Source organism: the organism of the source record quoted next, unplaced genomic scaffold, assembly GCF_019419815.1.
Source record: "Pyrus x bretschneideri cultivar Hongxiangsu unplaced genomic scaffold, Pyrus_bretschneideri_v1 Contig64, whole genome shotgun sequence".
NCBI lineage: Eukaryota > Viridiplantae > Streptophyta > Magnoliopsida > Rosales > Rosaceae > Pyrus > Pyrus x bretschneideri.
In genome coordinates, this window is record NW_025999803.1 from 261,182 (window position 1) to 284,791 (window position 23,610).

At 39.5% G+C, this 23,610-nt stretch overlaps 1 pseudogene; it reads left to right on the forward strand.

Annotated features, from left to right (window-relative positions):
• Positions 1-16,275: 16,275 nt before the first annotated feature.
• The window catches only part of LOC125472111, a 66,270-nt pseudogene continuing 58,935 nt past the window's right edge, over positions 16,276-23,610 (forward strand).

Genomic DNA, 23,610 nt, shown 5'->3' on the forward strand with positions numbered 1-23,610 from the left:
AGAGTGGTGTCTCCTCATTTCTGAATCGGTGAACGCCTCTCCTTTAATAGAGGTGATCGATCACCTCTAGCATGCACACTTGAAAATTTCCCAGAAATCGTCTCCGGCCCGTCGAGATTTCACTCCATCCAACCCTTCTCTTTTTAACTTCGTGAACAATGGCTAGCTCATCCAACCCATCGAACATTTGCTTAGATTTGAGTCTAAGCAGTGATCTGGTCGCGCCTCGTCAGGGTAAGGTATGGTGCCCGTCTTTCTTATCTTCCCATGGCCCTCTTACAGATGAGGACTCTGTGATGACGGATCCCACAACGGCTACGATAGTGGCTCGGAACCTCCTCACTCCCAAAGACAGTCAGCTGCTTTCAGGACGGTCCGACGAGTTGGCCGTTCAAGAATCCCTAGCTCTGAGTGTTCAGTGCGCTGGCTCTGTGTCCAACATGGGCCAACGCCTTCTTGCTCGCTCCCGTCAGGTTGAATCCTTGATGGCGGAGGTGGAGAGTCTTAAGCAGGAGATCAAACAACTTAAGTACGAGAACCGAAGTTTGCACGTGCTTGCCAACAATTATTCGTCAGGCATGAAGAGGAAGCTTGATGAGCTTGATGACCGTCAAAAGCTTGCGGCTTTCTTCCAGAGGCACCTCTTTCCTAGGTCATCCAGCGTTCCGCCAAGGTTTGGGGCTTTGAATGATCTATCTTCGGTGCCTCCCGCTCCGATGCCTCTTGCTCCAATGCCTTCTGTTCCGAGACCTCCTGTTCCGATGCCTTCTGCTCCGAGAGTGTTGCCACGTAGTGGGGCCTCACGTACACAACCTTTGTGAAGACTCCATCTTTCTGCCATGTTTAGATACAATTGTAATTTATCGAAAAAAAATCAATGAACAAGCTTTGTTTTATTTACTGTATTGGGTTGCCTCCCAAGTAGCGCTTGCTTTAACGTCGTACAGCCGGACGAGTACTCTCTTCAATCTTCATTTGAGCTCACGGAATGGAAAGGAATGTCTTCCACCACTTGCCCCACACCATGCTCGTAATATGGCTTCAACCGATGCCCGTTCACCTTGAATTCTACGCCATTCCTTAAGATTTTTATGTGGACTGCACCATAAGGTAAAACGTTAGTAACAACCAACTGGCCAATCCATTTAGAACGCAACTTACCAGGAAACAAACGTAGGCGAGAGTTGAAAAGTAACACTTTCTGCCCAACTGTGAAGGTCTTGGTTCGAATCATTTTATCATGGAATGCTTTGGTCTTGGCTTTGTACATCCGGGCATTCTCATAGGCTTCATTCCGAATCTCCTCAAGTTCATTCAATTGGAGCTTCCTATGAACTCTCGCTGCATCTATGTCCATGTTGAAAGTCTTCACGGCCCAATGTGCCTTGTGCTCTAACTCTACGGGCAAATGACATGGCTTACCATAGACGAGCCGAAAAGGTGACATCCCAATGGGTGTTTTGTACGCCGTACGATATGCCCACAGTGCATCATCTAAACGTAAGCTCCAATCCCTCTTTGTTGGTCCAACGGTCTTCTCCAAAATTTGTTTGATTTCTCGGTTAGACACCTCGGCTTGGCCATTTGTTTGAGGATGGTAAGGTGTGGAGACCTTATGGTTGACATGGTACTTTCTTAGCAACGCCTCAATGGTCCGATTGCAAAAGTGAGACCCTCCATCACTTATGATTACTCTCGGCATTCCAAACCTAGCAAAAATGTTAGTTTTCACGAAATCTGCAACCACCTTAGAATCGTTAGTACGGGTGGCTTTTGCTTCCACCCATTTAGAAACATAATCAACGGCTAGCAAGATATAAGTGAAACCATAAGATGGAGGGAAAGGGCCCATGAAATCAATGCCCCAAACATCAAAAATTTCAACATTAAAGACAGGGGTTTGTGGCATTTGGTCCTTGGTACCTATGTTACCCATTTGTTGGCAACGATCACAAGACATACAAAAGGTTCTAGCATCCCTAAATATAGTCGGCCAATAAAAACCACACTCTAGAACCTTGAGGGCAGTGCGTTGTGTGCCAAAATGACCACCACATGCATATGTGTGACAAAAGCTTAGAATTGAGTGAAATTCAGAATCATGCACACATCTACGTACAATTTGATCTGAGCAATACTTCCACAAATAAGGGTCATCCCAAACATAGAAACGTGCATCATTTTTAAGCTTATCACGTTGGTGCTTGTTTAGTTCATTTGGAAACTGTTTAACCACCAAGTAATTCACTAAATCTGCATACCATGGTTCACTTACCTCAATGGATAGCAGCTGCTCATCGGGAAAAGTTTCAGGGATAGGTACGGCATGTTCATGCTCCTCGTGGATCATTCGGCTTAAATGGTCAGCCACTACATTCTCGCTTCCTTTCTTATCTCGGATTTCAATATCAAATTCTTGAAGAAGAAGAATCCAACGGATAAGCCTCGGCTTTGATTCCTTTTTCGTGAGCAAGTACCTCAAAGCTGCATGATCAGAATAAACGATTACTTTAGTACCAATTAAATATGAACGGAATTTATCTAAAGCAAAAACCACAGCTAGAAGTTCTTTCTCCGTCGTGGAGTAGTTCAATTGGGCATCATCGAGAGTCCGAGAGGCATAGTATATGACATGCGGCCGCTTGTCTCTTCTTTGTCCTAGAACAGCTCCTAATGCATAGTCGGATGCATCGCACATGAGCTCGAACGGAAGGCTCCAATCTGGAGGTACAATAATGGGGGCCGAGACTAGCTTCTCCTTGAGTTGGTTAAATGCCGAATTACACTCTTCATCAAACTTGAATGGCACATCTTTTTGAAGCAATCGGCAAAGAGGGTTGGACATCTTGGAGAAGTCCTTGATAAAACGCCTATAGAACCCTGCATGGCCAAGAAACGAACGTACCTCTCTAACCGAAGTAGGAGAGGGTAAGTGACATATAAGGTCTATTTTCGATTTATCTACTTCAATTCCTTTTTCTGAAACAATATGTCCTAAAACTATACCTTGTTTCACCATAAAGTGACATTTCTCCCAATTCAAGACAAGGCTAGTTTCAACACATCGTTTTAAAATTAAGGTCAGATTATCCAAGCAATTATCAAATGAACTCCCAAACACACTGAAATCATCCATGAAAACCTCAATGATCTTTTCAACAAAATCGGAAAATATACTTACCATACACCTTTGGAAAGTGGCCGGTGCGTTGCATAAGCCAAATGGCATGCGACGATAAGCAAATGTTCCAAAGGGACATGTGAATGTGGTCTTCTCTTGATCATCCGGGGCTATCACAATTTGGTTATATCCAGAGTATCCATCAAGAAAACAGTAAAAAGCATGACCGGCTAACCTTTCGAGCATCTGGTCGATGAATGGCAAAGGAAAGTGATCTTTCCTAGTCATGGCATTTAGCTTCCGGTAATCGATACATACTCGCCATCCAGTCTGAATGCGTGTAGGCACGAGCTCATTCTCATCATTCTTGATAACAGTTACTCCGGACTTCTTGGGAACGACTTGAACTGGAGAGACCCAACGGCTATCGGAGATAGGGTAGATCACTCCGCAATCCAAAAGCTTGATTATTTCTTTCTTCACCACTTCCATCATCGGCGGGTTGAGACGGCGTTGAGCCTCTCGGGATGGCTTAGTCCCCTCCTCAAGAAGTATACGGTGCATGCATGTGGTAGGGCTTATTCCTTTAATGTCGGCCAAAGTCCACCCTATGGCCGTTTTATGTTCTCGCAGCACCCTCACAAGCTTCTCCTCCTCCATTGCCGTGAGACTTGATGAAATGATGACGGGCAATGTTTCGCCTTCTCCCAAAAACACATACTTCAAATGGTCCGGCAACGGCTTAAGTTCAAGCGATGGTGCCTGATCAACAGAAGGTAGCATCTTAGTGGAAACTGAATTTGAAAGTGAGAGTGAAACCTTACCATATTGTTGTGGCAATGACTCAAGGGCTGCCACAACCTCAATTATTTCTTCACTAGAACCCATGGCAAAGAATTCCTCCTCCTTGCCGTGGCCTTGCATTGGCCCAAATCCTTCATTTTTGCACTCTATGGCCTTAGTGATGGTTGTTTCCAGGGCGTCCTCGTTCAATTCTTCAAGGTATACCTGCGCCAAAGAATCGATAACATCAATGGAAAAATAAGAATGGTCATCAACGGGATATCTCATAGTTTCAGAAATATTAAAATCAATCACTTCCCCATCGAATTCCATTGTCAAGGTGCCTTTGTATACATCAATCTTCGTTCGGGCCGTCTTCATGAATGGCCTACCAAGGAGAATCGGCAAAGATGTAGAATGGGCTGAATCCTCCATGTCTAGGACGTAGAAATCAGCCGGAAAAATTAAATGGTTCACCTGCACAAGCACATCTTCCAAAACTCCTTTTGGATACGCGTTAGAACGATCGGCCAGTTGTATAATTACACCATCTTGTTTTAATTCACCCAAATTCATAGATGCATAAATAGAATAAGGCATGACATTTATGGATGCACCTAAATCAAGCATGGCATGTTCAAAACGATTATGTCCAATCACACAAGGAATCGTGAAACTACCGGGGTCTTTGCACTTGGTAGGCAGTTTACGTTGCAAAACAGCGGACACATTCTCGCTTACCTTCACTACCTCTTTGTTTGCCCTTCTTCTCTTTGTATTGCATAGGTCCTTGAGGAATTTAGCATACTTTGGAACCTGTTTGATTGCATCGAGAAGCGATATGTTCACTTGCACCTTCCGGAACGTTTCAAGAATGTCCTTCTCGCTTTCTTCCTTTTTTTCTTGCATGAACCTGCGAGGAAAAGGTACATTGGGCAGATTAGGATGTGAAGTACATGAATTTGAATTTAAATTACCTGATTTGGCCGAGTTAGGGTGATTGGGGGCCTGCGGCATTGGGTTTTTCACTCTTTCCGTGGGTGAGCTAGACACTTCCTCAGTTTGTGTCGTCTCTTCATCTACTTTCTGGGCAGATTTGGGATTGTTTGGCTCGGTCCCAACTTCTTTTCCACCCCTTAGGGTGATGGACTTGGCGGATTCGAATCCTCCCTTTGGATTGACTGTGGTTTTGAGCTAGGAAGCTTTCCTTGCTCTCTAATCTGTCCAAGGAACTCAAAAATTTGCCCTATTTGTTTCTTCATATCCATCATCTCCTTCTCGTTATTTTCTATCCGGTTGTTTTGATTTTGCAACCCTTGCGAAATAGAGGTTAGTAATTGCATAGCTTGATTACTTTCCAAGGACGTACCTGAATGAGATGATGTCGAAGGTTGTTGGGGTTGTTGGGGTGCATACGACTTGGAATAAAAACCAGGGGGGTTTGGCCTAAATCCTCCTTGTTGGGCAGCTTGTTGTGGCTCCCTCCATTTGAAGTTTGGATGGTCCCTTCATCCGGCATTGTAAGTGTTCGAGTATGGGTTGTTTTGTTTTTGTCCTTGGAAACCAATTGCATTGGTAGATTCCCACCCACCATTCTCGATTAGTTGAGGGCACTTGTCGGATGGATGCCCTTGAATTGAGCACACGCCACAAACTTCGTGTTCTTGTGCTTTTGGACCAATCACAACCTGAGAAACAAGAGAAGTAAGATTAGCAAGTTGTGATTGAATTTCAGAAATAACACTCACCTCATTTACACTTTGTTGCCGTGGGGCTTCCCTTTGGCCCACTCTTTCATATTGTTGAGCGTTGAGCGCTCGGTTGGCTATGAGAGTCTTGGCATCCCTTGGTGTTTTGTCTACCAATGCTCCTCCCGCTGATGCATCAAGCATTTGACGTTCGATAGGAAGGAGGCCCTCATAGAAATATTGAAGGAGAAGTTCCTCCTTCATTTGATGTTGAGGACATGAAGCTACAAGGCCCTTGAAGCGCTCATAATAAGCCGGGAATGTCTCACCATGATTCTGTTGAATACCACTAATTTTTTTTCGTAGGAGAATCACTCTCGAAGTAGGGAAGAATTTCTCCAAGAAAGCACGCTTCATACTTTCCCACGAAGTCACAGTTTCCGGGGCTAGTTCGTAGAGCCAATCTTTGGCCTTGTCCATAAGTGAAATTGGAAAGGCCTTCATCTTCAATATACTCTCGTCCACAGTGACGGGGGTCATGCTCGAACAAACCACCTCGAACTCCTTCAAGTGTTTGTTGGGGTCTTCCATAGACAAGCCATGGAACTTCGGAATATGGTGTAACAAACTGGATTTGAGTTCAAACACCTCAGTCTTCCCTTCTGCAGCCGTGGGGTATTGGATACAAAGAGGTAATGCATTATCCAAACCCGAGGCCGAAAGCTCCTTGATGGTTCTATTATCTGCTGCCATGGCTTGTTCTTCTTCAAAAATCTGATCCGTGGGTTTTTCTTCTACACCTACTTCGTCCTCTTCAAGCCCAGGTTGTGGTGGAGGTGGTGGTGGCTCTTGTTGACTCCTCGTTCTCCTCAAAGTGCGTTCAAAATCACCGTCAAAGTCGGAGATGCTTTCTATAATAGGCCGAGAGCTACGAGTCATACACAGTACCTGAAAAACAAGAAAACAAACAAACTAAGAATCTGAAATAAGAATGCACGAAAAACAAAAAAATAAAAATAAAGACAAGGGACTAGCAAAGTTGCTAATCCCCGGCAACGGCGCCAAAATTTGATGCGAGAATTACTTGACACTCAAATTAAACCCTCGTTTGACAATTGTAGTAGAATGGATAAGTGAGGGATCGTTCTAGACCGGGGATTAGGAGGGCTTGCTAAAACCTTCTAAATTGACTTAAAAACATAAAAACACAATATAAAACACTATTTAATGCTTGAAGAAAGCAAAACTAAAAATAAGAAAGATTAAGACTAAGACTTCAACGAAATAGGGGGGAATTGGATTTGGACGAATTTAAACTAAAACGTAAAAACAATATAAAACGTTAAACTAGACTCAAAGAATGTGAAACTAAACGTTAAAACACTAAGACAAACCAAAAGAATCAAAATGCTTTAAAAACACAAACTAAATTGATTTCTAACTATATTGAACATTAAAGCAAAAGGGGGATTGAGGTTTGATGAAAATTGAAATAACGAAACAAGTTAATAACTAGACAGAATGTAATTGATGAAATAAGATGGTTGGTGAATTAGCTAGAGGTTCTTTCTCCACACATGATATTTATGCATATGAATCAATTTCCAGTTATTCCTTCATTGAATTATGAATGACAATGCCCCAAATTAACCGTGACATCACTAGTTAACCCTCAGATTTTCCTTATACTATTGGATTGGATGGCATCATTCGACAACCCAAAATATTCTCAAAAGTTCCCTACATGTCATCATAATAGAGATACAATTGAAGATCATTAAGAATAATGAAAACCATAAGCATTGACAAAGCATTTGCAACTATGACATCATGTTACTCATGCTAAGAATTAAACTTAACGCGATCGTGACAAGCGACCTTCACTACTTTCAAGTATAAGTTAGTAACGATTATGTGAAACCTTCTTAAACTTTAGCCACATATTCATGCATGCTAATTAAGTGTCGACCCTCAATCAACAAACACAAATAAGTTAATCATCAAATAGTTAAGCCAATTGCATTCACGAATCAAGAGTTCATAACCGGAATTCATCAATTCATATTACATAAATAATCATGGTATTGAAATCACCCCTAGCCAAAAAGGGTTTAGTTCCTCATAACTTTGAAATCAAAGAAACACCTAAACATTCCAACAACTCAAACTTGAATTGTATGAACGTTTAGGCACTCTTCTCTTCCATTCCTCATATTACAAAACAAAGAGAATTGAATTTAAACATTGAAATCAAAGAAACGCGTAAACATTCCAACAACTCAAACGTGAATTGTATGAACGTTTAGGCCCTCTTATCTTCCTCTTTATTGTGGCACAAGGACTAAGGGATGTTGTTGGTGTGTTGAATGGATTGGGGGATTATGGAAATGGAAGAAATGGAGGAGAAATGGAAGGGAAATGGAGAGAAACTCACGGCTAGGGAGAAGATGGAAGTGTTTGTGGTGTGTTGTGTATGAAATGAGATGATGCTTGAATGAATGAATGCAAGGGTATTTATAGGAGGAGTGGAGGTGTATATGGCTATTTGTTTAATGTGTTTGTGTATTATGATGAATGCATGTGAGTTAAAGAGGGAGAATGTGGTGAAATGATGAAGTAGGAAGGTGGAAATGCATGTGAGATGTTGGAAAGGAAATGGGAATATAAGTAGGCCACGGCATGGGAGTTGTTTTGTTGGTGTAAATGTGCCATGGTTGCAATGATGAAGAATAAAGGGTGCATGTGGGGTGGAATTGAATGAATGCAAAGTGAATGAATAATGAAATGAGTTAAAGAGGGAGAATGTGGTGAAATGATGAAGTAGGAAGGTGGAAATGCATGTGAGATGTTTGTGGAATAAAGAATGAATGGTGGAATGATGAAGAGTTGCATAAAGAATGCATGTAGGGTTAGCTAGGTTGGCTTTGTTTGGGTGCATGTGTGTTAATGGTGGTTTTGCATGTGAATTGATGGATTGTTTTTGATGGAATGGATGGTTCTTTGCATGGCTTTTGAAGTGATTGTGGGCTTTGGAATTAGAAGGAAATGCATGGCCTTGGGGTTGGTTTAAGAGAGAATGGGCTAGGCCCTTTGTTTTATGTCCAAAATGAATACAAGGCCTTCAAATTCGTCCAACACTTTGGCTCCAATCATATGCTATCCATTCCAAGCCCAATTTTGCTCCAAAATGCTCCAAAATGCATCTTTTTGCTTCCTTAGCCATATGAACCTAAAAACATACGAAAATGGCTTAAACTACTAAAACAACTATGAATTAACAACATAGATGCACGAAAACAAGCTAAGTAAGTCGCCTAAATATGCTCCTATCAGTAGGCGCTTTAGGACACAAAACGAAGGCCCTAGGGCCCTTAACACCCAATGCCGTGGGCTTTAGCCCAATTCCCTATCCTTGCCGTGCAAGGGGGGGCATTTAGGCCCAAATCCATGCTTCTAAACCCTAGCCCTCTAACCTTGCAGCCGCACCCTTTAATTAAACCTATTTCTCTCCCAAATTCAATCCGTAGCCTTCCATTTTATTTTCATTTTTATAATAAAACAAAACAGCCACAAAAATCCCATTAGCCTTACAAGGCCGTGGCTGCCATTCTATCATGCACCCTAATTTCTATCTAAGCCGTGACTCCCATTCCATAATCATACAGCCGCAGCCACCCTTCCATTTGGCCCTGCAATCCGTGCCTTCCCCATGAATTTCCAGCATTCTCCCTAAGCCGTATCCACCCTAAGTCACACAAAAAAAATCCTGCCGCAGCCACCTGCACCCCTTTTTCTTCTCTGTCGCCAATCACGATCCATAATCAGCATTCACCCTAATTCTCCCATTCATAAATTATTCAGCCACTTTTTCCCATAAAAAACCCAATCAGCCGCAGCACCATATTGGAGAATTCTTTCTAGCCGCACCTTTTCCCTTCCAGTGCAGCCACCATACCAGCCTTCCTCCATCATTCCACCACTCTCCATCACCTTACACACCTTCCTACACCACCACACCACCTTGCCGCACCACCCAACCTCCATAAATCCATCCCTAAACCCGCAAATCATCCACCAACACCATTTAACCAATCTGCCGCAGAAAGGAGAAGAGGAAAGAGGAGCTTCGACGCGCACCAATTCACGTGGATTCGTTGGGCATTCTAGGTGTAATCAATCCTTTGTGCTTTATGTTTAAATTCATTTGTAATTCTCTTTTTGTGACCATGAGAGGCTAAATCCCCCTAGTTAGCTAGGGGGTGATTCGAAACCATGTTTATGCTTGCAATATGAATTGATTACTTTTGGTTGGAATTTCATGAATGTTGGATTCAATTCATTTTATTGTTTGATTGATAACTTGTTTGTGTATGTTTATTGAGAGTGCACGCTTAATGTTCATGCATGAATTTGACGCTAGAATATAAGTGAGTTTCACCTAATAGTTATGAACTTATATTCACAAGTAGTGGAGGTTGCTTATAAACAATCGTGTTAAATGAATTCTTGGCATAAGTTTCATGCAATCATAGTAACGAATGCCTCGTCAACACTTATAGTTTTCATGATACTTAATGATTCTTGCTTGTTTCTCTATTATGCAATTCATGTAGGGAACTTGTGGGGAATGCTTTGGGTTGTCGCATGCAATCATCCAATTCATTAACTTAAGGAAAACTTGACGGTTAATTTAAGCGGACCTAATTAACCCGGGGTGTTGAGTTTCATAATTTATCGAAAGACCAACTAAAAATCAAAGTGTATGCAAGTGTGACATGTGTGGAGAAGAACCTTCTAGCTAGCATTCATCCATATTTTCATCACATTCATATTTACATTCTGCCTTAAATTTACAATCTGTGCATTTAATTTATTTTCGTCAAAACCTCAATCCCCCTTTACCTTAGTGTCTAATTTAGTTAGAAAGTGTCTTAATTTGTGTTTATAAGTGTTTTGTATTCTTTGAGTCTTTTGGTTTGTTTTAGTGTTTTATTGTTTAGTTTTGCATTCTTTGAGTCTAGTTTAGTGTTTTTAACGTTTGTTTTACGTTTTTGAGTCAGTGTCCAAGTGATTTAGTAATCCCTCCTAATCCCCGGTCTAGAACGATCCCTACTTGCATCTTTACTACAATTGTCACAAGAGGGTTTTAATTTGTGTGCTTACTTAGTTCGCATCATTCATCAATCGCATCCTAGCCTTCTCCTCCAAGTTGTGGCAAATCCAGGATTTTATATCGGGTGGTCCCAATATTCAAACTAAAAAAAAATTAGATGAAAATACCATTGAAATATTAAATGATAAATTACAACTTTTTATTCATAATCTTTATACAAACAACAATTTAGCATAACCCTTTTCCATCATTTTTTTTAATAAGATCATTAATTCCTTGCAATTAAGCAAAGTTATTCTCAAACACATAGAATAAATATAAATATCAAATTGATCATGAAATGCCTAGTTAAGTTGATCTTGAAGTGTCGATAGGTACGTGAAGTTTGGGGAAGAGATTGGTGGTGTGCTGATGATGGTGGACTTCGGTGGGGTGGAGTGGGATTTAGGAAATGGAGGATTAGGGAGTTAATTTGGGTGGGGTGGACTTTCTTAGAAAGTCGACCCTTTTTGTTTTTTTAATAAAAAATGGTAAGGCTATTAGCCTCCCACGTGACCTAGGTGGTGTACAACACATCGCTTATTGTTTTACTTTAAAACTCACATGGACTAGATAGCACGTGACTTAGGATGCTTTTTGAATAGAAATTGATCGTCTTCTTCTCTCATTCTGGTTTGTAGAAAGCCAGAACATTGCAGCCGCTGAAAATTCGACGCCTTCGTTCCCTCCACCCAACCTTCTCTCTCATCGCCCTTCCTTTGAAAATCCAACTCCTTCATCTGCAAATCCAGAGAGAACCAGCACCTGACCCTCGATTTCGACAAGAGCAGAAGGGTTGAACTAGAGCTCCTAGGCATGTTTTTCGGCGAAAGGAGTGGCGGCCGCCACTCCTCGCCCTCACGTAGCTTCACCACTGGACAGGACTAACACCTACAATGGATCCAAAGTGAGCATGCGGTGCGATGTGCACATACGCATGAAAGACTGGTCCTGGCCCGGGGCGAGTACTACACCGATGCAAGCATGTATGATGAGCAAATATAATGTATGTGAATATGCCATGACATTTTCAAAATTAAATAAATCATGGAATATAGGCGTAAAATCTATCTAAAAGCATTTATGGAAACTATAAAACTCTATATATAATATATAAAAACAAAATGCCCACTCACTGATATGTCAATGGATTGTAGCCTCCTAACCGTGCTTGTCCTCGTACATCCTTGGGATAGTTCTCACCTATATGTGACATAACTATACTAATTAATTAATTAAAACATATACTTAAAGGCTAGGAAAAACCCCCATAGTTTGCTTAAACAGAGGGTTTAAATATACCAAAACATTCTACTCAACGTCACGGACCCGTACACATCAAGCACTCGCCGGCCGGAGGCTGGACGCGCCGCCTAGCCCACTACCACACGTGCTGACAGACCTAAGGAATATTCCATAAGACTTGACGGAATATTCTGCTGAACAGTGACGATGCTAGTTAACGGTGTTACTTGATGGCATCAGAATATTCCGTCAACTTTGACAGAATATTCGGTCTTCTTCTCCGGTGGTCCTTCGCCGTCTGGTTCGCCAGAAACTAGGAAATTTTTCAAAATCACATATGTTCTTCATTTCTCAACCATTTTCAACGTGCTTTATATGGAAACGAAGTTGGGGAAGAGTAAAACAAGATGTACCATCCAAAAATACAAAAATGGATGGAAAATGGCCTAAAAAAAATCTCGAAAAGTTCGAACTTATTTTCTTCGCCTCTAAATCGTGTGTTTCCACGTCAACTTGACTTCAAACTTAGGCTATTAACTCGATGGACTTGAAGCTTGTAACTCGGCTGGGAACACATCGAGGAAAAACTCACCTGAGTCCAAGCTTCCGAGTTGGGTGTTCCAACTCGACCATTTCACGATCAGTTTGTATGGTTAGGTTCGTGAGGATGAGAGGAGTGTATGATGGTGGTTGCAAGCTCAATCTGTGAGATTTGATGTATGTTCCTTGTTGTTGCAGAGAAGAGAGAGTTACTGTGAGGGAGAGAAGAAGGAGAAGATGAGAGAGAGAGAGAGAGAGGGAAAATGTGAGTTTTGATTAGATAGCAAGAAGAAACATCTGATTGGGTGCAAGTGTGGGGAAAAATCTAATTGGTGGTGAGTGAAGACAGGGCATGGGACAGGTTTTAAAAGGAAGAAAAATGATAAGGTTTGGTACACATTTCAGATTACACGAAATATGTCCCCTTATCAAAAACAATGTTTCTAACACTGGATAATTAACACACGCGTGGACAGTTCTACCTGTTGTTAACGTACTTTAAATAAGCATAACTTTTTCATTTCAAGTCCATTTCGAGCCAAACTCGCACTCACGTGTTCATAACAACGAGTACTATTTAATTACCATGATGAGAAAATAATTTAGAATCGAATAACTACGTCCATTGATAGGAGCATATTTATGTGACTTTGTTATCTTATTTCTTTGCATTTACTTAGTTAATTTCCATTTATTATGGTGATTTAGGTTATTTTCGTATTATTGTAGGTTCAATTGGCAAAAGTGACAAAAAAGGACAAAATGGAGCAATTTGGAGTACTTTTGGACTTGGATTGGATAACATGTGTATAGAGCATAATGGATGGACGTTTTTGGTGATAAATGATGCTAAAAATGTGCTACAAATCTGGAAAAATTAAATTAAGGCTTGGAAGACAAGGAATCAGCTGAAAACAAGGAGATCTTATCCAAACTAACCCTATCATATCCAACCTTATCCTATCTTATCCAGTCTTATCTTATCTTATCCCATATTATCCAAACATTATTGTATTTAATCCAACATTATCTAAACTTATCTCTAGCTGCAAAAGGAGTCCTTATCCTATTCTAAATGCTTCCCATCTGAATTTAGGAGTCCTTATCATGTTTTAACAATGCATATCTGATTCTAGAAGTCCTCAAATCATGCAAACAAATTAATTCCTTTTCTCCTATAATTGTGTTGTGCCCTATCCTTGTCCTCAAAGGATGGTGCCGTGAACCCTACCCTATATATACACACATAGTGCCACAGCTTGCAAGGAATGAGAGCTTGGAGCTGTACCTACCATTCAAGGCCTCTGGATTGCTGGAGCGTTTCTAGGTGTATTCTATCTTTAGTTTTTAGTTCAATGTTTGTTTTAATTTGGTTTTCAGTTATGATAGACATGTGGAACTAATTTCGTTTTAGCTAGAGGTGAATTCAAAGCCATGAACATATGTGTGATATGAATTGATTACATCCAGTTATTGTTTCATAAATCGTGAATGCAATTTACTTATCTATTTGACTGATAACTTATTCTTGTATGTTGATTAAGGAGGCCTACTTAATTTGCATGCATGAATTTGATGCTAAAATATAAGGGAATTTCACCTAATAGTTATGAACTTATATTTATAAGTAGTGGAAATCACTAGTCATGATTGTATTAAGTAAATTCCTGGCAGGAGTATCATGCAGTTCATAGTTACGAATGCCTTGTCAATGCTTATGATTTTCACAGAACTTAATGATCTTTGATATGAATCTCTATCATGCTATTCATATAGGGAAGTTGATAAGAATAATTTGATTACGTCGCTAAGTCCAATTCAATGAATTTAGGAAAACCTGATGGTTAATTTGTGCAGCTTATGGTTAACTTGGGGCATTATCATTCATGGTTTATAGGAATAGTAATTGGAGATCGATTTGTGTTGCATATGTGTCATGTGTGGAGAAGAGTCCTTTAGCTAACCTTTCACCTGCTTCATTCACCCCAATTTAGTATCAATTAGTTTGTTTTCTGCAAGTTACTTAGTTTAGTTTTAAAATTCATTCAAACATGTTCCTCGTTAGTCAAGTTAAGTTTAGAATTCGTCCAAATCACCCTTTAGTTCCTATTTTGAGTCAATTTGTTTGTTTTGGTTAGTTTTGAGTCATTAGAGTCTAGTTTTGTGTTTTTAAGTCTAATTTTTGTTGATTGGCATCCCTTCTAATCCCCGGCCTAGAATGATCCTTACTTCCGTATACTACAATTGTCTAAAAAGGGTCTAATTTGTGTGTTAGTTTTTACCACATCAAATTTTGGCACCGTTGCCAGGGATTAGCAAAATTGCTAATCTTCCCATATGTTTATGTTTTCGTTTTCTTGTGTTTCTGATTTTGTTTTGTTTTCTTTGTTTTAGGTATTAGTTTATGACTCAAAGTTCTCAACCTGTTCGTGAGCATATATTGGAGTTTGACGACGATTTCGAACGAACTCTGAGAAGGAAAATGAAGCAGCCAGAATTCAATTCACCTAGTTCTAGTTCCAAATCTGAATCTGAAGTTGAAATTGAAGAGGAATTGGAAGAGGAACAAGACATGGCTGTGGACAATCGAACAATCAAGGAACTTTCAACCTCAGGATTGGACAATGTCGTGCCTATATGCATTCAATATCCTAGGGAAGCTCAAGGCAAGACTGATGAGTTCTAATTGAAGTCTAGTTTGCTACATCACATTCCCAAATACCATGGGTTGTCCATGGAAGATCCAAACAAGCATCTTAAGGAATTTGAAGTAGTATGCTCGAGTATGATACCAATCAACGTGGATGGCAATATTCTGAAGATGAAAGCCTTTCCATTATCTCTTTTGGAAAAGGCTAAGGATTGGCCCTTTGAATTGGCACCTAGAACCGTCACTTCTTGGGAAAGCATGAAGATAGCGTTTTTAGAGAAATTCTTCCCAACTTCGAGAGTTGTTCTTTTGAGGAAGAGGATTAGTGGAATTCAACAAGGCCCAATCCTTTCCAACATATTATAAGCGTTTCAAGACTCTAGTTGCATCATGCCCTCAACATCAAATGAAAGAAGAGCTTCTAATTCAATATTTGTACGAAGGACTTTTTCCAATTGAGAGACAAATGCTAGATGCCTCGGCAGGAGGTGCTTTGGTTGACAAAATACCAGTTGATGCAAAGATCTTAATTGCAAATCAAGCCTTGAATGCACAACAATATGAAGGAATTGGACAAAGAGACCCCCCACGGCAACAACAAGTTAATGAGGTAAGTTTAATTCCAGAACTTCAATCTCAAATAGCTAACCTCTCTATTCTTTTGTCACAGGTTGTGGAAGGATAAAAAATGCAAGGAAATAGTACTTGTGGCGTGTGCTCTGTGCAAAGACACCCCTTTGATCAATGCCCTCAATTGATAGAGAATGGGGGATAGGAAAGTGCCAACGTCATTGGGTATCAAGGCCACAATCAGCCAAAGTATGATTCATACTCCAACACTTACAATCCGGCCTGGAGAGATCACCCAATATATGAAGTGGAGGGAGCATCAACAAACTCAACAACAAGGCGGATTTAGACAGCCACCCCACCCGGGATATTTCAAAGGCCATTCGCTTCAACACAACCTCAACCACAATTTGCTTAACCAAATTTAGGTTCGTTAATGGATAACGATAAAATTCTTCAAATACTAACTTCGTTGATGCAGGGACTACAAAATCAAGCCAAAGAGGTGGGTGAATTGAAGAATCAAATGGGGCAAGTGGCGGAATTCATGGGACAGTTTAGAGAACAAGGCAAACTACCTAGTTCAACCTTTATAAATCCAAAGAGAGGATTTGAAACCGCCAAGGCAATCACGTTAAGAAGTGGCAAAGAGGTTGGAACCGACCCACAAACATCCAAATCAAGCCAAAAGGAAGATGAGAAGCTGCTGCTCGAGGAGGAGGAAGAAGACAAGGCCACAGCAAGGGTAGAACAACCCTTGCCACAACCCCCTAAAGCTTCTAAGCTGTCCAATACAGGTAAGTTAGGTTCGAATTTAGTTAATCCTAACAATATTCTACCGAATGTGCCTTTCCTTCATAGATTTATGCAATCTAAGAAAGAAGAGAATGAGAAGGACATTTTAGAGACATTTAGGAAAATGCAAGTCAATATCTCGCTCCTTGATGCAATCAAGCAAGTTCCAAAGTATGCCAAGTTTTTGAAAGAGCTTTGCACAACGAGGAAACAAATCTCGAACAAGGAAGTGGTACGGGTAAGTGAGAATGTTTCAGCAGTTTTACAAAGAAAACTGCCCCCTAAATGCAAGGATCCAGGTAGTTTTACGATCCCTTGTGTTATTGGCAATACTAAATTCGAGCATGCCATGTTAAACTTAGGTGCATCCATTAATGTTATGCCCTACTCTATATATGCATCTATGAACTTAGGAGAGCTGAAAAATGATAGAGTTATTATTCAATTAGCCGATCGTTCTAATGCATATCCGAATGGAGTTTTGGAAGATGTTTTGGTGCAGGTTAATCATTTAATCTTCCCAGCCGATTTCTATGTGCTTGAGATGGAAGATTCAGCCCATTCTACTCCATTGCCGATCCTACTTGGAAGACCCTTCATGAAAACAGCCCACACCAAGATAGATGTGTTCAAGGGGATGTTGACAATGGAATTTGATGGCGACATTATTGATTTCAATATTTCTGAAGCTATAAGGTATCCTATTGATGATCATTCTTGTTTTTCTATTGATATACTTAATTCGTTGGCGCAGGAATATCTTCAAGACCTAAATAGGGATGCCCTTGAAACTACCATTGCAAAAGGAATGGGACTCAAAAACCAAGGGGCAGAAATTGTGCATACACACGGTAGGAATGAGGATGCCCTTGCCATGCCTCTTTGTGAAGAAATGGCCGAGATGACGGCTGGCTTTGAATCGTTGCCACAACATGTTAGTAAGTCTCCAAACCCAAATTCAATTCCTATTTCTTCTAATAAGTTGTTACCCTCAGTGATTTAGGCACCCTCCCTCGAGCTTAAACCGTTACCAAATCATTTGAAGTATGTTTTCTTGGGAGCCCAAGAGACTTTGGTGGTCATAATCTCTTCCACACTCACGGCATAAGAGGAGGAGAAATTGGTAAGGGTATTGAAGAAATACAAAACAGCCATTGGATGGACCTTGGCCGATATCAAGGGGATAAGTCCTACAACATGCATGCATTGCATACTTTTGGAGGATGGGGCTAAACCATCTCAAGAAGCTCAACACTGACTCAACCCTCCAATGATGGAAGTTGTGAAGAAGGAGATCATCAAGCTTCTTGATTGTGGAGTGATTTACCCAATTTTGGACAGTCAGTGGGCCTCACCGGTTCAAGTTGTTTCAAAGAAATCAGGAGTCATTGTGGTGAAGAATGAAGAGAACGAACTTGTGCCTACCCATATCCAAGCAGGTTAGAGAGTTTGCATCGATTATAGGAAGCTCAACGCCACCACAAGGAATGATCACTTTCCTCTGCCGTTCATTGATCAAATGCTTGAAAGGTTAGCTGGTCATTCGTTTTATTGCTTTCTTAATGGGTATTCGGGATATAATCAGATTGTCATAGCTCCGGATGATCAAGAAAATACCACTTTTACTTGTCTATTTGGTACCTTTGCTTATCGTCAAATGCCATTCGGTTTATGTAATGCACCAGCCACGTTTCAAAGATGCATGCTAAGTATCTTTTCAGATTATGTTGAGAAGATTATTGAAGTCTTCATGGAGAATTTTAGTGTTTTTAGTGATTTGTTTGATGCTTGTTTAGCTAATCTCACTTTGATCTTGAAACGATGCATTGAAACTAACCTTGTTTTAAATTGGGGAAAATGTCACTTTATGGTAAAACAAGGCATAGTTTTAGGTCATATAGTTTTAGATAAGGGAATTAAAGTTGATAAATCAAAAATAGATCTTATATGCAACTTACCGTCTCCCACTTCGGTGAAAGAGGTTTGTTCTTTCCTTGGACATGCAGGATTCTATAGATGTTTTATCAAAGATTTCTCTAAGATTGCAACACCCCTATGCCGACTCCTACAGAAGGATGTGCCATTTGTGTTTAATGATGAATGTGAGAAGGCATTCAATCACCTCAAGGAAATGCTAACTTCGGCCCCTATTATATTCCACTAGATTAGAGTCCTCCTTTTGAACTTATGTGCAATGCCTCAAATTATGTAATAGGGGCTGTTTTGGGACGAAGGAAGGACAAGCAGCCGTATGTCATCTACTATGCCTCCCAGACCTTGAATGACGCTCAATTGAACTACTCCACCACTAAAAAAGAACTTCTTGCTGTTGTGTTTGCTTTAGATAAGTTTTGTTCTTATTTACTTGGAACTAAAGTCGTAATTTATTCTGACCATGCAACATTGAAATACTTGCTCACGAATAAAGAAGCCAAGCCAAGCCAAGGCTTATTTGATGGATGCTCATTCTCCAAGAGTTTGACATCAAAATCCGGGGCAAGAAAGGAAGTGAGAACGTGGTGGCTAACCACTTAAGCCATTTGGTGCATGATGAGGAGCCATTACTTATCCCAGAAGCGTTCCCAAACGAGCAGCTGCTGTCCATTGAGTTAAGAGAGCCATGGTATGCTGATATTGTGAATTATTTGGTGTCTAAACAAATTCCAAGCACCCTAAACAAGCACCAATGTGATAAACTTAAAAAGGATGCATGGTTTTATGTATGGGATGACCCATAATTGTGGAAATATTGCCCTGATCCGATTCTTTGTAGGTGTGTGCATGATTCGGAGTTTAATTCAATTTTAACTTTCTATCACACATATGCATGTGGGGGTCACTTTGGCACTCAAAGGACATCCCTTAAAGTTCTATAATGTGGATTTTATTGGCCTACTATATTTAAGGATGCTAGAATTTTTTGCATAACCTGTGAACGTTGTCAAAGAACAGGGAATATAGGTCCAAAATACCAAATGCCGCAGACCCCAATCTACTATGTCGAAATTTTTGATGTTTGGGGCATCGATTTCATGGGTCATTTTCCTTCATCTCATGGTTTCAATTATATGTTACTTGCGGTTAATTATGTATCGAAATGGGTGGAAGCAAAAACCATCCGTACTAATGATTCCAAAATGGTTGTAGATTTTGTCAACATTAACATATTTACCAGATTTGGAATGCCAATAGTACTTATAAGTGATGGGGGTTCCCATTTTTGCAATCGAACCATAAAGGCGCTGTTTAAGAAGTATGAAGTCACACATAGAGTCTTGGCACCCTATCATCCTCCAACAAGTGGGCAAGTCGAGGTGTCTAATCGGGAAATCAAGCGGATTTTGGAGAGGACAGTTTAGCCAACTCGTAAAGATTGGAGCTTGCGCTTGAATGATGCATTGTGGGTGTATCGTACAGCCTACAAAACACCAACAGGGATGTCTCCATTTCGGCTCATCTATGGAAAACCGTGCCATCTTGGGGTTGAGTTGGAGCACAGAGCGCATTGGGCAATCAAAACGTTCAGCATAGATATAGATACGACTAGTCTTCATAAGAAGCTTCAATTGAATGAGCTTGAAGAGATTCGGAATGAGGCTTATGAAAACACCCATATTTACAAGGAGAAAACGAAGGCTTTTGATGACAAGATGATTCGTAGCAAGACGTTCTCTATAGGGTAAAAAGTGTTACTTTTCAACTTCCACCTTCGATTGTTTCCAGGTAAGTTGCGTTCTAAATGGATTGGTCCTTTTGTTGTTACTAATGTCTTTCCTTATGGTGTAGCCCAAATTCATAGTTTAAAGACAGGACATGAATTCAAAGTGAATGGACACCGTTTGAAGCCTTACTACGAGTGTTTCAAGGAGCATGTCGTGGAAAGTGTACCCCTCCATGCCGTGGACCCTAGTGGAGCTTAATAGGAGGTATCGTCCGACTGGAAGATGTTAAAGCAATCGCTTCTTGGGAGGCAACCCATGTGTTTAAATAAAGAAGACCTAGGAATCTTTGGCTCCAAAACTAGATTTGAGTTCTTTAACCTTACTCTTTATTGCTTTTTCTTTGCCATTATTGTCATGTGTGTTAGTTGTTTGATTTCTTGCGTATGCGTCTATGTTTGCAACATTGAGGACAATGTTTGGCTTAAGTGTGGGGGGGGGTAAATAGATGCTTTTCATGACGTATTTTCGAAATTCACCACCTATCACTACTAATGCTGTTATTCACTATTTTAAAGTGTTTTAGTATGTGTCATATTACAAAAATTTGAAAAAAATCGAGAAAAAGCTTGAGAAAAACGAAAAAGAGTCGTTTTTGTTGCTTGTTTGTGTCTTAGGGTACCTTCCAACACAATGATGAGGATTTGATTTTTAATTGCATGACTGTTAAAGAAAGTTACAAACATGGGTGGAAGTATGATATGCTCTTTGGTTTATGCTTAGTTATAGTTTCATTTACGAATTCACATGTAATCACAAAAAGGAAAAATCAGTTTTTGTAACATGCTTGAAGGAAGAAACTCAAACTAACGCTACAACCTTGAGAGACTTAAGCCTATTCTTTGTTTGGAGAGTTATTAATCATGATATGCTTGTTTTCTAAAGTCGCTGCATGATCTCATTATTTCTTTGCTTGGTTGTTACTTAGAATGTGTTTTCATCATTTTAGTTCCAAATACTAGAACTCATGCCCGTTTCATTCAAAGCATAAAATTGAGTGCATAACAAATAACAAGATGAAGTTGTTTAGTTACCACCCAAGCCAAAAAGCCTTATCCTTTGCATATGTATTGTAGGTTTAACCCCTTTGAGCCTTAGTTAGCCTAATTTTCTTTGTGAGCCATCCTTACCTAGCCTAGTATACTACTATCCATACCCTTTTTCTTAAAGAATAGTTGAGCATAACTTGTTGGGAATTCCTTTTGATCTACAATATGCAGAAAAACAAGTTTGGGGGAAGGTTTTTCGTTGGAAATCTATGAGGTTGTACGTTTTGTGTGCCAAAGAGAAAGGGCACAAAAAAGAAAGAAAAAAAAAAGTGTGCAGAAAAGAAAGAAAAAGAATTCAAAATAAGTGAGAATGAGCTCACAAGTGTTGGTTGTTGAAGAAAGGGTCCAAAAAGTTGAATCTGGCCCTAAGTGTTGTGTGAATCTCCCATGGGTATTTAAAGTTCATTTCTGCGATTAAAAGTTGAATTCTAAGTGTTGATTTCATTATTTTGCTTACTATCGCTTTAAGAACTTTTGTTTATCTTTACCTTTCTTTGTTAGCCAATACCTTAGCCCCATTACAACCCTTAGACTTCTGTCTTGATTGTTATGTGTTTCAATATGTGGAGTTTGAAATTGGTATGAGCATATGGTATCCCTGGTTCTCGCTTCTAAGTAGTGGCATTCCATGAAATCATATACATGTCGTATTAATAATTCCAGAAAGTGCCTTCTTTGATATAACGTATGTGAGTGCTAGTTACATGTTTACATCAATCTTCTCACATATACTTAGTATAGGGAGTGTAGTCAGAAAATCTGTGTGAAAATAAAGAGTATATCTAGTGAGGAATTGAGTGAATTCTCTAAGGCATGTTACTATATTCAAAATGTTGTTTTAATTGATTAAATGCAAGCTAGTGGTGTGAAAATTAACTTGACACACAAATTAAACCCAATTTGTGACAATTGTAGTATATATGCAAGTAGGGATCGTTGTAGACCAGGGATTAATTAGGGATGCTAATCAACACAATTAAGACTCAAAAACACTAAACTAGACTCTATAGACTCAAACTAACTTAAAACAATTAAAACAGCAACAAACAATAAAAAAGACTCAATTTTAGACCTAACAAGTGATTTTGATGAAAATAAAACTTAACTTGACTCAAAAAACTAAAAGAAAACAGATTTTGACTCAAATAACAAGACTAAATGAAAGGGGGATTGTTTTTGACAAATTTAAAACTTAAAACAGAAACTTTGTATAAAACAATTTTTAAAAACGAATTTGGGTGAATTAAATGGGTGAAAGGCTAGTTAGAGGGTCCTTCTCCACACATGATATATGCATACAAACCAATTTCCAGTTATTATTCCTTTAGACTGTGAATGACAATGGCCCAAATTAACCATGAAAAGCATAAATTAACTTTCAGATTTTCCTTAATTCATTGAATTGGATGGAATACGCATCACAACCAAATTATCCTTATCAAGTTCCCTAACTATGAAAAGCATGATAGAAAATCATATCAAAGGTCATTAAGTTCTTTGAAAACCATAAGCATTGACAAGGCATTTGTAACTATGAAAAGCATGATACTCATACCAAGGATTTACTTAACACAATCATGACTAGTGACTTCCACTACTTGTGAATATAAGTTCATAACGATTAGGTGAAATTCCCTTATACTCTAGCATCAAATTCATGCATGCAAATTAAGTGTCGACCCCCAATCAACATACATAAACAAGTTTTGATAACTTCAGATAAGCAAATCACATTCAAGGCTTAAGAAACAATAACTAGATGTAATCAATTCATATAAAACATATAATCATGGCTTCGAATTCACCTCCAACTATAAAGAAATTAGTTCCACATGTTTATGATAATTGAAAACCAAATTAACATAAACATTGAACTAAAACTAAGGATAGAAAGAACCAAGAAACGCTCCACACTCCAATGGCATGCATAAATATGCTCCTATCAAATTCCCCCACACTTAGCTTTTGCTAGTCCTCGAGCAAAATGAAATAAACAAAACAAACAAAACACAATCTAAACCTTCCAACAATTGCCTCAGGGATTTCCAATGCAACATGACATATTAAAGGCCACCACTCACTTAGATTTTAGTTATCCCTACTCTTAAGCATACACTTAACCATAATCACCACATACTAGCTCGCATTTCATCAAATAAAACATGATTTTGAATGTAGTAACATGCCTTAGAGAATTCCCTCAATTCCTCACTGGATACACTCTATTTTCACACAGATTTTTTGACTACACTCCCTACACTAAGTATATGCGAGAAGATTGATGTAAATATTAGACTA